Below are 15,000 nucleotides of genomic sequence, written 5' to 3' on the forward strand. Positions count from 1 at the left end.
GCGTTGGACTGTCAATCTGAGGGTCCCGGGTTCGAATCACGGTGACGGCGCCTGGTGGGTAAAGGGTGGAGATTTTTACGATCTCCCAGGTCAACATAATGTGCAGACCTGCTAGTGCCTGAACCCCCTTCGTGTGTATATGCAAGCAGAAGATCAAATACGCACGTTAAAGATCATGTAATCCATGACAGCGTTCGGTGGGTTATGGCAACAAGAACATACCCAGCATGCACACCCCCGAAAACGGAATATGGCTGCCTACATGGCGGGGTAAAAACGGTCATACACGTAAAAGCCCACTCGTGTGCATACGAGTTAACGCAGAAGAGAAGAAGAAGCAACTACCAAGTTACCATCTGTGGATACATTTATTTCGTTTTATTTGGGGTCGCTTTTCTTATGGAACGTTTTCTTTTTTGCCCTGTCATCTGTATTACTTCAGTTGCTTAACTCCCACGCCACCCATTCCGAGTCCTTAGTACACAGCCACACCCAGGTTTGTCTTTCACAGTCTCAGTGTAGGCAGTCCACAGGGAAACCCTGAGGTTAGGTCGCCAGGAGGCCACACACCAGAAGAGACCCTGCACTGCTGCCGAGTCACTTTGGTGGCGTTCGGTAGTGCCTGTTCTGATATAAGGTACTTATGACACTAAGCCCCCCAACTTTCAACAATGATGGCTTGGTCGTGGAGCCAGACTGAGTGAGTGTCTAGCAAGAGTTAAGACCACTACCCAATCCTTCTAACGAGAGTCCCCCATGAATCTGTCGTTGCCGAAGACCTTGACAGGACACAACCCAAGAACAGAAGTAGAAGGTAGAAGAGGGTGGAAGCAGAGGTCACCATGAGAACAGGGCGCGAGAAGCTACAGAGCTTGGGATATTTTTTTTGTGTTCATATGTCGAAGGTGAAGGAGGTTCCTTACTTATGAAGAACTTGGAACTTTTGTGTTCAATTCTATATTCATATAATTTCTGTCTTTTAAGTGTCAGACATTTGTGTGGGATACACAAGTATAGGCGTCACACCTTCCATGATAGGCTGAGCTGGGTTGACGGAATATAACCAACAACAACAACAACAAAAAAGAGGAAAACTCGGGACTTGCCAGTCATCCAGCTTGTTTCAGTCTGGCAAATTTGAGTCCTGTAAGGCCTCCTTAAGGCTGTGACAAAAGAGGGAAATGATCCGTTGCTATTCAAAAAAGCTTGGGGACACATAGGGGGAAGAGGAGGGGATGGGAGAATATATATATATATATATATATATATATATATATATATATATATATATATATATATATATTGTTTTGTTTTTTGTTGTTGTTTTTTTTCCTTTTTCTACTGACAGTAGTTGATGATGATGATAGATTCAGCTATTCTACTCTTTAGAAAACACAGATTGGAATTGGGTTGATTTTGCCAACAGTTAGCTACAGATGTTAAGCTTTAGATCATTGCTCTTTTTTTTTTTTTTTTCCTTTTTTTTTTCAAATTCTTGAAGGTGATAGCAGCAACTGATCCGTCCTATGAATTGAATGAATCCCATTCACTGACCAACTCTTACACACATGCATAGACACTTACACACACACACACACACACACACACACGTACACACTCATTCACACACTCACTTACACACAAACACACACACCCACACACACACACACAAACAAACATACACACACACACACACGCAAAGTCTCTAATGAACTTGGCGAATCTGGAGGCCTTTGACATAAATCTACTGACAATTCTGGGATTAATTTGTGTGTTGTGATTGTGGTGTGTCCCTTTTACACAGGTCACTTAACTTGTCTGCGTCCACGGTGGGTTTGCTTTATTTAAATTTTTTTTCTCTCCCAATTTATGGATTAGCGTTTTCAGGAAATTCTGCTGTCTGGGGATATATATATATATATATATATATATATATATATATATATATATATATATATATAAAGAATAGCACTGTTGCTATAAATACTATTCTGACCTTAACAGAAGTACTACTCATGTACTTCCAATTTTTTTTTTTTCCATCTTGCCAACCGCCCCCTCCCCCCCTCTCCCTCTCCCTTCCCCCGCCCTTTTTTTTCTTGCAAAATGTTTCCATCTTGAGGTGTTTTTGTTGTCGTTTTTTTTTTTCTTTTCCAGTCATCGTGTTGTCTACCACTCCAGTTATCTCCTTTCCATAAATGTTTGTGCAGTTGTGTGTGTGTGTGTGTGTGTGTGTGTGTGTGTGTGTGTGTGTGTGTGTGGTTTTTTTTTTATTTTACTTTATTTTTTTGTCAGTGTTAGGACTTGATACAAAGCATTTTTATTTGAATAGATTTTTTGCACCCAGGAGGTGGAAAGTTTACTTTTGGCTAATAATTGATTTATGATTTTTTTGTTTTCAATGTCAGTTTTCATTACACCTTTACACAGACGTGCGTAAATGCCTTAACCCTTTCACCGCCAGTCAATTCAGAGTGCAAAATACCTCTTGTGCTATAAACACAGAAAAGGTGGTGTCTAAAAATAGCTGGGGATTTCCCCCTTGCGATGTGTAGAAGATATGGCCCTGTCCTACCACCGAACAGGCGGGCGATTTGAATCAAGCCAGTTTCTCACCAGAGTCTGACACTGTGACGTCGGTGAAGGTTTATTCAAAATAAAAGCCTAATAAAGCTACGGTTTGGCTTCATTTATGGCAGAGAGCGAGATTTGCCTAGCAGCTTCCAATCTAGACCTGAATTGACTTTGGAAAGTACAAAATGTGTCAGCTACACGTAATACAAAATTTGAATGCAGAGAAAAGGGGCGGAGCTAGAGCCGTTTGTGTTTGCGCTAGACGTGTCTGTCAGATAAAAATAGCACCAGCACGTGGTACTGTCCGGTGAGAATTGGAAAGCATGCAGACAGCCCCTCGGCGTTGGCAACCGGAAACGACCACATTGTTTGTAAAACATGCAAACGGAGAGAAATATGACGATCTACTAACCTACCGGACACGTGCTCGCGCTTTTTATAGATAAACTCCGCCCCTTTCCCTTTTATGGATAGGCTCTAGTGCGCATGCGCAACCGAAACCTTGCTCTCGTTAAGAGCAGTAGGTTCATGGATAACAGACCCATGATCTGGTCACCCTTCAGTGACGTGTGTCCTCTGCCTACCTTGTGCATAAATGCAAGTTTGGCGGTGAAAGGGTTAAGAAATCATGCCGCTATCATGACATGCAACCCTTTGAGTTTTCATACAGTCTCTCGAGATGTACTGACAAAAACAGAAAAAAAAAAAATGTATTGAAAGATACGTCATGTGTGCATGAATATTTACTGTCATATTTTTGTATTCTTCTTATGATTAATTTGTCGTGCACAATTACTTAGGAAAAAACAAAACAAAGGGTATTCCTTGCATTTGTTTGTTCAAAAGCAAGGGAGAAATATACTGTTATTATGAATGATGATGAGTTTGTCAAGATAGCATCGAACAAGTACTTCTGTATACCACAAGAATTTAAAGAAATATGTGAAGATTTTATTTTCGTCTTTAGTGTGCACTGGTTTAAGTATGATTAAGTACGATTTTTTTTGGTTTTGATTTGGTACCGATACAAGATATATAGCGCAAGTGACATCTGGTATTTGTACTTAAGCCACAGTCAAAACATCATCAGATGCTTTTTATTATATATATATATAATTTTTTTTTAATTATACTTTTAATGATGAAGTGTTTGGTTTGAAGTCTCTTCTTCTGAGCAGGGTCATGTTTGTCAAGATTTTGTATTCAAGGAATGGGTTGTTGTTTGGTTTTAGTTTTGTGTTTTGATACGTTGTTATTGTGAAGGCTTTAGATATTGTTGTTGTGGTGTTTTTTGTTTTGTTTTTTAAGAGCGGTTTTGGCCAGCATTATCGGCTGTTTTGTTAGTAGCGAGAAAAAAAAATTGCATAGACTCTTATTGTGGTTGGATAAAAAATGTGTCTGAAATGCTCCAAAACGAAGATAACACAAAAACTAACCACCTACACTCAGTACATGTATTTGTATTTCTTTTTATCACAACAGATTTTTCTGTGTGAAATTCGGGCTGCTCTCCCCAGGGAGAGCGTGTCGCTACACTACAACGCCACCCATTTTTTTTTTTTTTTTTTGTTTTTTGTATTTTTTCCTGCGTGCAGTATTATTTGTTTTTCCTGTCGAAGTGGATTTTTCTACAGAATTTTGCCAGGAATAACCGTTTTGTTGCCGTGGGTTCTTTTACGTGCGCTAAGTGCATGCTGCACACGGGACCTCGGTTTATCGTCTCATCCGAATGACTAGCTTCCAGACCACCACTCAAGGTCTGGTGGAGGGGGAGAAAATATCGGCGGCTGAGACGTGATTCGAACCAGCGCGCTCAGATTCTCTCGCTTCCTAGGCGGACGCGTTACCTCTAGGCCATCACTCCACAACCAGGGATGTGAGCTAGCACAACTACAAACTGAGAAATATGGTATTTTATCACATTGATTTATACTGTTTAAAACCCCCACAACAAAACAACCCTCTTTTCTCAGCAAACCAGATGAAAACTGCTCACCTAGGCACAGGTTTAGCTGACTGGGTGCGAGTTTTTTTCAGTCAGTTTTGAGCCTTTTAAAATGTATTTCATACTTTTGCGCTTTTTGTTGGTGTCCATCTGTCACTGTTTATTAAATGCTGTGCATTTCTTTGGTGAAAAAACAACAAACAAAAATTTCTTACTTTTGCGCTTTTTGTTGGTGTCCATTTGACACTGTTTATTAACTCTCTCCATACGAACAGCGAAAGAGATGACGTTAACAGCGTTTCACCCCAGTTACCATCATCAAAATATTGCAAGCGGAAGGCTGTTATACTGAAGAGGTGAATGTTGACAAAGAATACCACAATTCTAACGACGGAAGCTAAATGTTGGGTCATTCAGACACCCACTGGATATCCGAGGGGTCTGTGTAGAGGAGAAGAGAGGACTGGCCGTACTGAGTGAGTTAAATGCTGTGCATTTTTGTGAAAAAACAACAAACCAAAACAATCAAACAAAGAAAAAAACAAACAAAAAAACAGCAACAAAAGAACTAGAGCAAACGGAGTGTTACGTTACATGGTTGGTTTTCTAGGGCAGTGGAATAAAACTTCGCCCCTTAGAAAATGGATGGTGCAGTAAGGTAACGCTGTGCTTTACTGTCTTGATAAGTCTGTCAGAAATTTATCTTTTGACTTGAAAATATGGGAACATTGAAAACGTGCATGTGAAGCGCAATCACATTTAGAAACTTGATGATTCATTGAAATAATTATGGAGTACGTTGTTACAAACGTCAACCAGGTAAAATAAAACACATGCACCAACTCACAAAAAAATCATACAGACACAGTCACCCCATCCCATAGGTGTTAATTCAGGTGAATGCAAACAGCTGTGTGTGACTTGTTTTTACCACGAAATGGTAAGCTTTTTATTGACCTGTTTATTTTCAGATCTATCTGTCTGTCTATATTGGGGTAGATATGTGAGATTAAAGGGAATAAAACATTGTTGAAATGTGTTGTGTACTCTACACATTAATTTGATTTGATTGCCTGAAGCTTTAAATATTCATGCACAATAAATAAGAAAAACATAGCATCCATTGTTTTCAGTGTGAGTCAAAAAAGATATTTTTCATGACATTTTTTTTTTCCAAGCACATTTTCGTGTGCATTTTCACTTCGTTCATAAAAACCATGGTTTCAGTCGTTTCGTGTGTGTGTTTGTATGTGTGTGTGTGTGTGTGTGTGTGTGGCATGTATTTTGTGTAACATTGTTAGCATTCCGATCTTTCTGGTAACATAGCCAAGTGTGGGAAGGTGGAGAAAAAATGGAATGACTTGATCAGTGTTTCACACGTGCTGATGTTGATGTTGACCGAGTGTGCATGCCTAAAATATAATAATATTAAATAAAGCCCAGATTTGAAGTGTTGTGAGTTACTTTTTACTACAAGTGCAAGATTCAGGTGTGGTCTTCTGGCTTTTGATTTGCCTGTATAGTCTGTGTCGGTGTTGCAGTTGGTGACTGCCAAGACTGAAGCTTGTGTTTTGCATTTCCTTCTCCTTCCTCCACCCCCCCCCCACCCCCACCCCCCTTCCATTTAGTTTCAGGATGTTTGTTGGTGGTTGTTTTTTTGTTTGTTTGTTTTTTGTTTGTTTATTTTGTGGTAAATTTTGTTGTTGTTGTCGTTGTTTTTGCCATGTTGTTGTTGATTGCAGAGGATGGTTTTTGTTTCCACACTCATTCGGTCATTGTCTTTTTTTTTGTTTTCATTGATTATCATGGAATTGCAAAAAAAATAAAAAAAATAAATTTCGCAGTCAAAGCCTTTGAAGAAGAAAAATGTGTGTTTGGAATATTGGAAAGCATGCGAGTTTGATTGCATGTGAAGCAACACACACACACTCACACACACACACACACAGACGGACACACACACACAGACAGACAGACAGACAGGCAGACACACACACACACAGACACACACACACACATATGCTCAGTGGTAACTTTTACTTTCACCTCATTTAGTTGTTCATGTATTGTGCTGATCATGATCATAGCACCCATATTTGCTGTGAACATTATGTACACGTGTGCACATACACATGTGCGCTTACACATAATGCGCTGAACACACGTATTTGCACACAAGTACACACGCAGACACAATTTTCACTTTTCTAGTTCGCATTTATTACAGACATGTCACCACGTTTTGTGCTAGTCGTCTGTTCTTGTATTCATGCACAGACTTCTTCAGAAAGACAGAAACAAACTCAAGTTACGATCCATCACATTTCCTCTAAAACAAAAGTTACGATCAAATGCCTCAGAAAGGAAGCCTATAAAAAAAAAAGCACAAAAAAACCAAAAACAAACACCAGCTGTTTAAAAGTGTCAAAACAATGGATTTCGAGATTCTTTGCCATCAGTTGAACCATGCATTGTCGACTGATGTGTCAAGAAGTCAATACACCAGTTATACTGCTGTTCAGTTTCATGTCCATGAACAATTACATGATATATATCTCCAAAAATCCTGGTATTTTTTGTACGTACAACATAGAACATCTAACGAGATATAAAGACGTACGATTCAACACATCTGTGTTTGAGATATTAACACATTAGTTCCCGCCTTTGAAACATTACCAGCAATAGGATTGTTCTATGGACTTCTCATCTTGTAAAATGTTTTTATTATAGTTCTCATGTTGAATATGATATTTTCCATCTTGGTACGAGAAACAACATACCTCTACCTATATATAAAATGTGGAAATCATTGTACAATGCGACTGATTCTATTTTGTTTTCTTAAATAAAAACAATACACAACCCCCACCCCCCACACCCCCCACACACCCAAACCCAAAGCAAAAACAAAAACCCCACTGTAATGCAAGAAATACGACACAAGGCTTGTATTCAAATACTTCTGTTTCTGGTGGAATTTATTTTCGGTTCTGTTGATTCTTCGTCGTCGTTTTTCCCGATTTTTTTTTCTTCCGAAAGTGATTTCATAATGCGTTGTTGAATTTTGATTTACGTTGTCCGTATTGTCTTAACTTACTCAACTTCGGTTTATTTGTTGTTTATCTATTTATTTTCTTTTTCAGTTCATTAAGTATGTCTAATAGTGAATTTCTGTATCTGTGTATTGACATTAACTCTCTCCATACGAACGGCGAAAGAGACGACGTTAACAACGTTTCACCCCAATTACCATCATCAAAATATTGCAAGCGGAAGGCTCTTATACTGAAAAGGTGAATGTTGACAAAGAATACCACAATTCTGACGACGGAAGCTAAAGGTTGGGTCATTCAGACACCCACTGGACATCCGAGGGGTCTGTATAGAAGAGAAGAGAGGACTGGCCGTACTGAGAGAGTTAAACCAGTATTGAGTCTTGAGAAACATGACACCAGGACTGTTCTGGGAAAATCAATGATCGTGATTTATCATTTCTTTCTGTCTGTCTTTCTTTCCTAAGATAAAAAAAAGGGAGCAAAATGAGATTGTGGAAATCACAGAGGAGTATCCCCATTCTCCATAGCCGGCCGGAGAGACTCTAACCTGCGTACTCCTCAACGGGCTCATCCCCTGTGTCTCCGACAGCAACCTACATGAAGCCCACACAGCCTCGCGAACATGAAGCCTCCGAAGCAAACAGACCAGCATGGGGGTCTCTCATTTCGGATAAGACGATAAACCGAGGTCCCGTGTGCCAGCATGCACTTAGCGCACGTAAAAGAACCCACGGCAACAAAAGGGTTGTTCCTGGCAAAATTCTGTAGAAAAAATCCACTTCGATAGGAAAAACAAATAAAACTGCACGCAGGAAAAAAACAAAAAAAGAAAAAAAAAAAAAAAAAAGGGTGGCGCTGTAGTGTAGCGACGCGCTCTCCCAAGGGAGAGCAGCCCGAATTTCACACAGAGAAATCAGTTGTGGTAAAACAGAAATACGAACACAAATTTCCAGAACGTTGGCTGACTCTGAGGAGGGCCGGCGACAACGTCTCACTGCTGCAAGAGACGGATGCCACACAGCAGTGCCCGTCCCTCCCTGGGCAACAGGATCCCGCTGCAGCCACCTGAAGGGCTCCTGTGTGCTTCCAGTCTCGCGGACCGCGGAACCACTTGCACTCTCACTGCTGAGAACACAGACTCCGTCATCTTCGAACTACGACACACAACCAAGAAGAAGACTTCCAAGAAGAAGAAAGATTGATTTATTTATCGATTGATTTATTTATCTATTGAGCCATGGGAGGGAGGGGGAATCACTGCGAGTAGAGACCATCACCAAGTCCCTCCAATAGTCCCCCTTGAATCTGCCGACACCGAAGACTTTTTGAACAGGAACCCACCACAGGCAAAGAAGTGGGGGGGAGAAAATCAAAACTGAAGTCACAATGGGGGAAGGGCATGAAAGACCACAGCACTGGGGACCTTCACATTCTGGTTGGTTGGTTTGTTTCTATCCTGCGTACCCATTTTCAGGAACAGCTGGCGAGAACGACTACATCTGGGACCAGAGGAGGACAGCATCCATCAACTGGGCCACGATCAGCAAGTGCATCATCCTCAGACTGCACACAGGCCACTGCCAGCTTCCCCCACCCATCTCTACAGACTGAAAAATTGTCCACACAGATCAATGTCTGTGTGACTGACACCGCTCCTTAAAACTCCAGCCCATGTCCTGCAAAGACTGCCCTCTACACAAAGAGCTGAGCTGAGGCACCAGGTCTGGCCCAGTCCCTCAGCGCTCCAGGACAAGTTGTGGGGAACGGCGACAGAGCTTCAACAGACTGCAGACTTTGTCATTTACTCTGGACTTGAGCGTCTGAATATGGCCTGGGAACGCTGAAGACGAAGAAATTTGTTTCTGAATCATGAATGATGACGAATATACACAGCTATGAACGGGTACGGAGATTTGGGTCTTAGTGTGTCACGTGACAAGGATGTGTGCTTCCTTTCAGACACACTATCAGTCAGGACCGAGATATACAGCCACCTACAGTGTTGGGTCACATTGAGCAACACTTCAACGACACATCTATGAAGTGGACCACCCTCATTTTTTTTTTGTGTGTGTGTGGTCCCTGACGATGTTACCATAGGACCTGGTGCTAACTCTTGAGTGGTGACCTGGCCACTTACTGTCGGGACTGAAACTTTAAATCCCACGGTCTCTGATGTGACAGGACTCGAACCCGCATCCCTCAAGTCGTCAGTCCTCGATGCTGACCACTTAGCCTTCACGGCGGATTGAATTTGAGTCCCAGTGTGACTTCGGCTATTGGTTTTCTTCTATTATCCTCCCCACCCCCCTAACCCCCAAAAAGATTAAAAGGACAACAACAACAACAACAACAACAAAAATTAAGAAAAAAAAGAGATACCATTATTCTGTGTGGGAAAAAAAGAGAAAAAAAGAATTAGACACCTTTATTCTGTGTATACAGAATCCGGTGTCTATACAACGCTTGTGTTGATACATGATTTCTTATTTCATTTTATTATTATTATTATTATCTCTTTTTTTTATACAGTTTTTCGTCAGTGTTCATCGTTCTAGACAATGCAACGTCACTTTATTTTGTTTGTGATTTACAGCTCGGAGATTAAAAAATAAAATAAAAAATAAAAATTTAAAAAAAGAAGAAAAAAAAAAGTCATATTTACAGAACGTTCCTCTACGTTCAAAGTGCTTTAAACAAACCAAAAGATCAATGGAAATGTACAAATATTCACAAATACACCAGAAAGTATTTGTAGCAAAAGCTTAGATAGAAAAAAACAAAAAACAAAAAACAAAACAAAACAAAAAACAAAACAACAACAACAAAAAAAAACCCAGACAACTAGACCAACCCGAAAGGAAAAGAAAGACGAGGAGACGTAAGAAAAAACAAAAAAAAAAAAGCCACGAAAAAAAAGAGAAGAAATAAAAAGAAAAGAGACCGACATAAAAGAGGACTCTTCTTGGACGTTTCTTGAATAAGATGGAGAAACTACTTAAAACTGAAAGAGACCAGGTGAGGGAGGGAGGGAGGGAGAGAGGGTTTTGGGGGGGTGGATTTATCATAATCATAAAGCAAAAACAAAATCACTGCACCTATTGGCACAACGTATCCGAGAAAATAAAAAAAGAAGACTTCCTCTTAAAAAAAAAAGAGAAGAAAATCACGATTAAAAACAAAACAAAACAAAACAAACAAACAAATCCCCAAAAACCTCTAAAAACCGCATCACAAGACGTTCCCACACAAAAAAAAGATAACTCAAGAATCCCCGCTTGTCCATCATCGGTGGGTAACGTCTGTACGATAAAAAAAAAAAAAAAAAAAAAAAAAAAAAAATCACCTCCAAGTGGAGACATACATCACCACGGCGTAAAAATCAGTCCAACAAACCACTGAAACAAAGAGTCGCCAGTCAAGCGCACAACCAACCAACACACGACACAACTATCAAGGTACATGTTTGTCACATGTTGTTGTGGTTGTTTTTTTGTGTGTGCCTGAACTGCAGTAAGAAAAAAAGAAAAAAAAAGAAAAAGAAAAAAAAGTCCAGTGAAATGACTGAAGAATCAAACCGCGAAAAGAACATCTCGCGGGAGGAAGGGGGGGTAGGGGGGGCAGGGGGGTGGGGGTGGGGGGTAGGGGTGGGGGGGGGGTGGGGGGAGGAAAGACAGGCTGAATAAAAGGTGAGAAATGAAAAGAGGACGATGCTTATTCTTATTATTGTTGCTTATTGTCCAGCCGACCGCATAGGGCCATATCCGGACTGACAAACCCTACAAATACTCAACCGCGTCAACACAAAACTGTCACATTTACAAAAAAAAACAAAAAAACAAACAAACAAAAAAACCCCAAAACCCCCAAAAAACCAAACCAAACAAAAAAACAAAAACAAAAAAAACAACAACAAAAAACACACTAAGACAAACCCACAAAACATAGTTCATGGCACAGTATCCCAACCATTTAGCTCCTTATAGCAAATAAGACTAGGCCATGCTGAGGACGCCAGCAATTCCACTTAATTTGTCATCCCCCCAGATTACAAAAAAATCGTAAAACAGGAAAAAAAAAAACCCAACCAAACTTCAAAGCCAAACAAAAAATAAACAAAAAAAGGCCATATAGGCAAATAACACTGCAGAATGGGTAGCGAGTGCCCATCCCAGTGTTTTACATCTCACTAGTGACCTAATCGCCAGAGCAAAACAGCACAGATAGTACATCATAGACTGCGGAAAAGAGAGAGAGAGAAAAAAAACAACAAAAAACCTGTCAAGGCTTGCTTGAAAAAAGAAAGGGGAATGGACTGGAAAGGCAGAGAAAAAGGAGACAACAGTGAAGATAGAAAAAAGGCAGAAACAAAGAGAGTGACAGAAAAGAGGACATTTCTAGCACAGAATTTCCAGAAGGCGGGGATGCTATTCATACTGAAAGACCTCCCCCTCCCCCCCGGGCCCCCCGGCCATCCCCACTGGGGTAGGGCGAACAGAACCACACTATACTTTACATTAATCACATGACCCACTTCATCAGCCTGGGTTTCAGGTTTTGACTAATAAATTAATGGACAAACTGTGGTCATCTGCTCCGTAGAACCTTGCACACACACACACACACACACACACACACACACACACACACACACACTCTCTCTCTCTCTCTCTCTCTCTCTCACACACACACACACACACACAGAGCCACATCGAAAGCTGACATTCCAGACTACGTGACGACCAACACTGACTCAAAATTTAATGTGGTACGGCACACAACTGACTACTTTCGATTTAACATTTCTGGAAATGTTTAATTTCTACTTTTGATTTGCGTATTGGTTTCCATGTCATCCCCCCCCCCCCCACCCCCTCCCCTCTTCTTTAATTTGCGTAGCCTGCTGCTGACAGCCTGACATTGGCAGTGTATATTTCTCAGGGTTGACAGCAGCAGATCTGAAGTCGCAACACACTGAACACTGTCTTGTGTTAACACTTCCTGACAGTCCCCATAGCACGTCTGTTGCGGGACAAAATGTCACAACGTACAAAATGTCATAATTGCGACAACCTGTACCATGTTCGCGGTACAAAATGTCACAACCGCACAAAATGTCGCAGTTAAGCTATTTTGCACCGATGTGCGCGGTACAAAATGTCACAGCGTTACAATTCGTCACATATGTGACATTTTGTTCCACATTGTCGTATATTTGTGTCAATTGCGGTATCATTTTTTTTTCTGCCCCATCATCTGCACCGTTTCAGTGGCATTACTTCCACGCCGCTCATTTAGATTCCCCCATACACAGCCACACCCGGGTTCGTCCGTCGCAGTTCCAGCGTCGGCAGTCCACAGGGAGCCATCGATGTTAGGTCGCCAGGAGGCCACACACCAGAGGAGACCCTGCACTGCTGCTGAGTCACTTCAGTGGTGTTCAGTGGTGCCTGTTTTAACGTACTTAGGACACCACCTACTAAGCCCCCTACTAACGACAATAATGGCTTAGTCGCGGAGCCAGACTGAGTGAGCGTCCCTCCCAGAGTGGAGACCGCTGCCACGTCCCTCAAACAACAGCCCCCCATGAATCTGCCGACACTGACGACATTGACAGGACTCACCTCAAGCACGGAAGTGGAGGGGCATCAAAACTGAGGTCACCATGAGAGCAGGGCATGAAAGGCCACAGACTTTGAGACGATTAATTGCGGTATCATTTGTCACCCATTAGTGGACCGTTTTCTGTCGGTTCTGATTGGTCAGTCGTGTATGATACCGGTTTTAAAGATCTCTGGTTTAACTCAGCTGGGGATCGAACTCGGGAGCTTCCACTCCCCCCAGGAGTCAACATCTCAACCACTAGGCCATTAGTGGAGTGATGGCCTAGACGTAGCGCGTCCGCCTAGGAAGCGAGAGAATCTGAGCGCGTTGGTTCGAATCATGGCTCAGCCGTCGATATTTTCTCCCCCTCCACTAGACCTTGAGTGGTGGTCTAGACGCTAGTCGTTCGGATGAGACGATAAACCGAGGTCCCGTGTGCAGCATGCACTTAACGCACGTAAAAGAACCCACGGCAACAAAAGGGTTGTTCCTGGCAAAATTCTGTAGAAAAATCCACTTCGATAGGAAAAACAAAACTGCACGCAGGGGGAGGGGGGGGGAGGGTGGCGCTGTAGTGTGGCGACGCGCTCTCCCTTGAGAGCAGCTCGAATTTCACACAGAGAAATCTGTTGTGATAAAAAGAGAAATACAAATACAAATACAACTATGTGTCTGTGTGGTAGTGGTTACTGTTTACTCACCTGTTCAACTGTACACAACTGACGAGTAAGACCCGACGGAAAACGATCTTTTTTTTATGTATGACAAATTGTACCGCAATTGACAATGAATATACAGACAACGTGGAACAAAATGTCACAACTGTGACACAAATTGTAATGCCGTGACATTTTGCACCACAGCACACGTCTGAAAGAACGCACGCGCAACACACGTGAACGCCCTGTAAGTGCCCCTCCTCACAGAACAGCATCACGTTCTGAAAGCGTTTATCTTCGGTTCCAGAAATGTCGGAGGACGAGAATATACATATATAAAATAAAATAAAATAAAATAAATCAAAAGAAGTTTATCCCCTTCTCCCGGCAGTGACCTCGCGCGCGCGCGCGCGCACACACACACACACACACACACACACACGTACACACACACACACACACACACACACACACACACACACAGAGAACAGTCAACACCAAACACTGTTCGTCGTTCTTACTTCCTTCACGCATGGTAATGCCAGTGCACTGTCAGAGGTGCCCGTAAACTGTGTACGGCTACCTAAATAAAACATGGTGTTAACAAAAACACAACACAACACAACACACACACACAAACAAAAAACAAAAAAAACCCACCACCGCCAGGACCACACAAGCACTCTTAATAAGTCGAAAGTACGGACACGAAATGTTTGTCTCAAGCTACTGAACAGAGCACGGACCATCGACTAGCCAGTAGCAGCGAGTGATTCATGGCATTTCACTCAGTCACACAATTGTTCACAGAATTGTAAGACTATGTGTTGCAAGCAGGAGACAGCAGTCCGAGAAAAAAAATAAAAAAATAAATAAAAAAAAGGAGGAAAAGAAGAGGAATAAACCATGTTCTCTAACCCCCCATGTGTCCACACACAACGTCACTAGATCAGAGACAAACTCAGTCAACGAAATTAAAACGAAGAAAGAAAAAAAATATCTACACTTGCCCGTGTACATGTTGATGAATGAAACACAGCACAACTGGACCAGCTCTGGACCGAAGCCACAATCCCTCGGTGCTTTTTTTTTTTTTTTTTTTTTCACAAATGCAGCATTAATGCAGACTTTTTCTCTTCGTCTGTTTATATGTTTCGTT

The sequence above is a fragment of the Babylonia areolata genome, chromosome 31 (genome assembly GCF_041734735.1).
Source record: "Babylonia areolata isolate BAREFJ2019XMU chromosome 31, ASM4173473v1, whole genome shotgun sequence".
Lineage (NCBI taxonomy): Eukaryota > Metazoa > Mollusca > Gastropoda > Neogastropoda > Buccinidae > Babylonia > Babylonia areolata.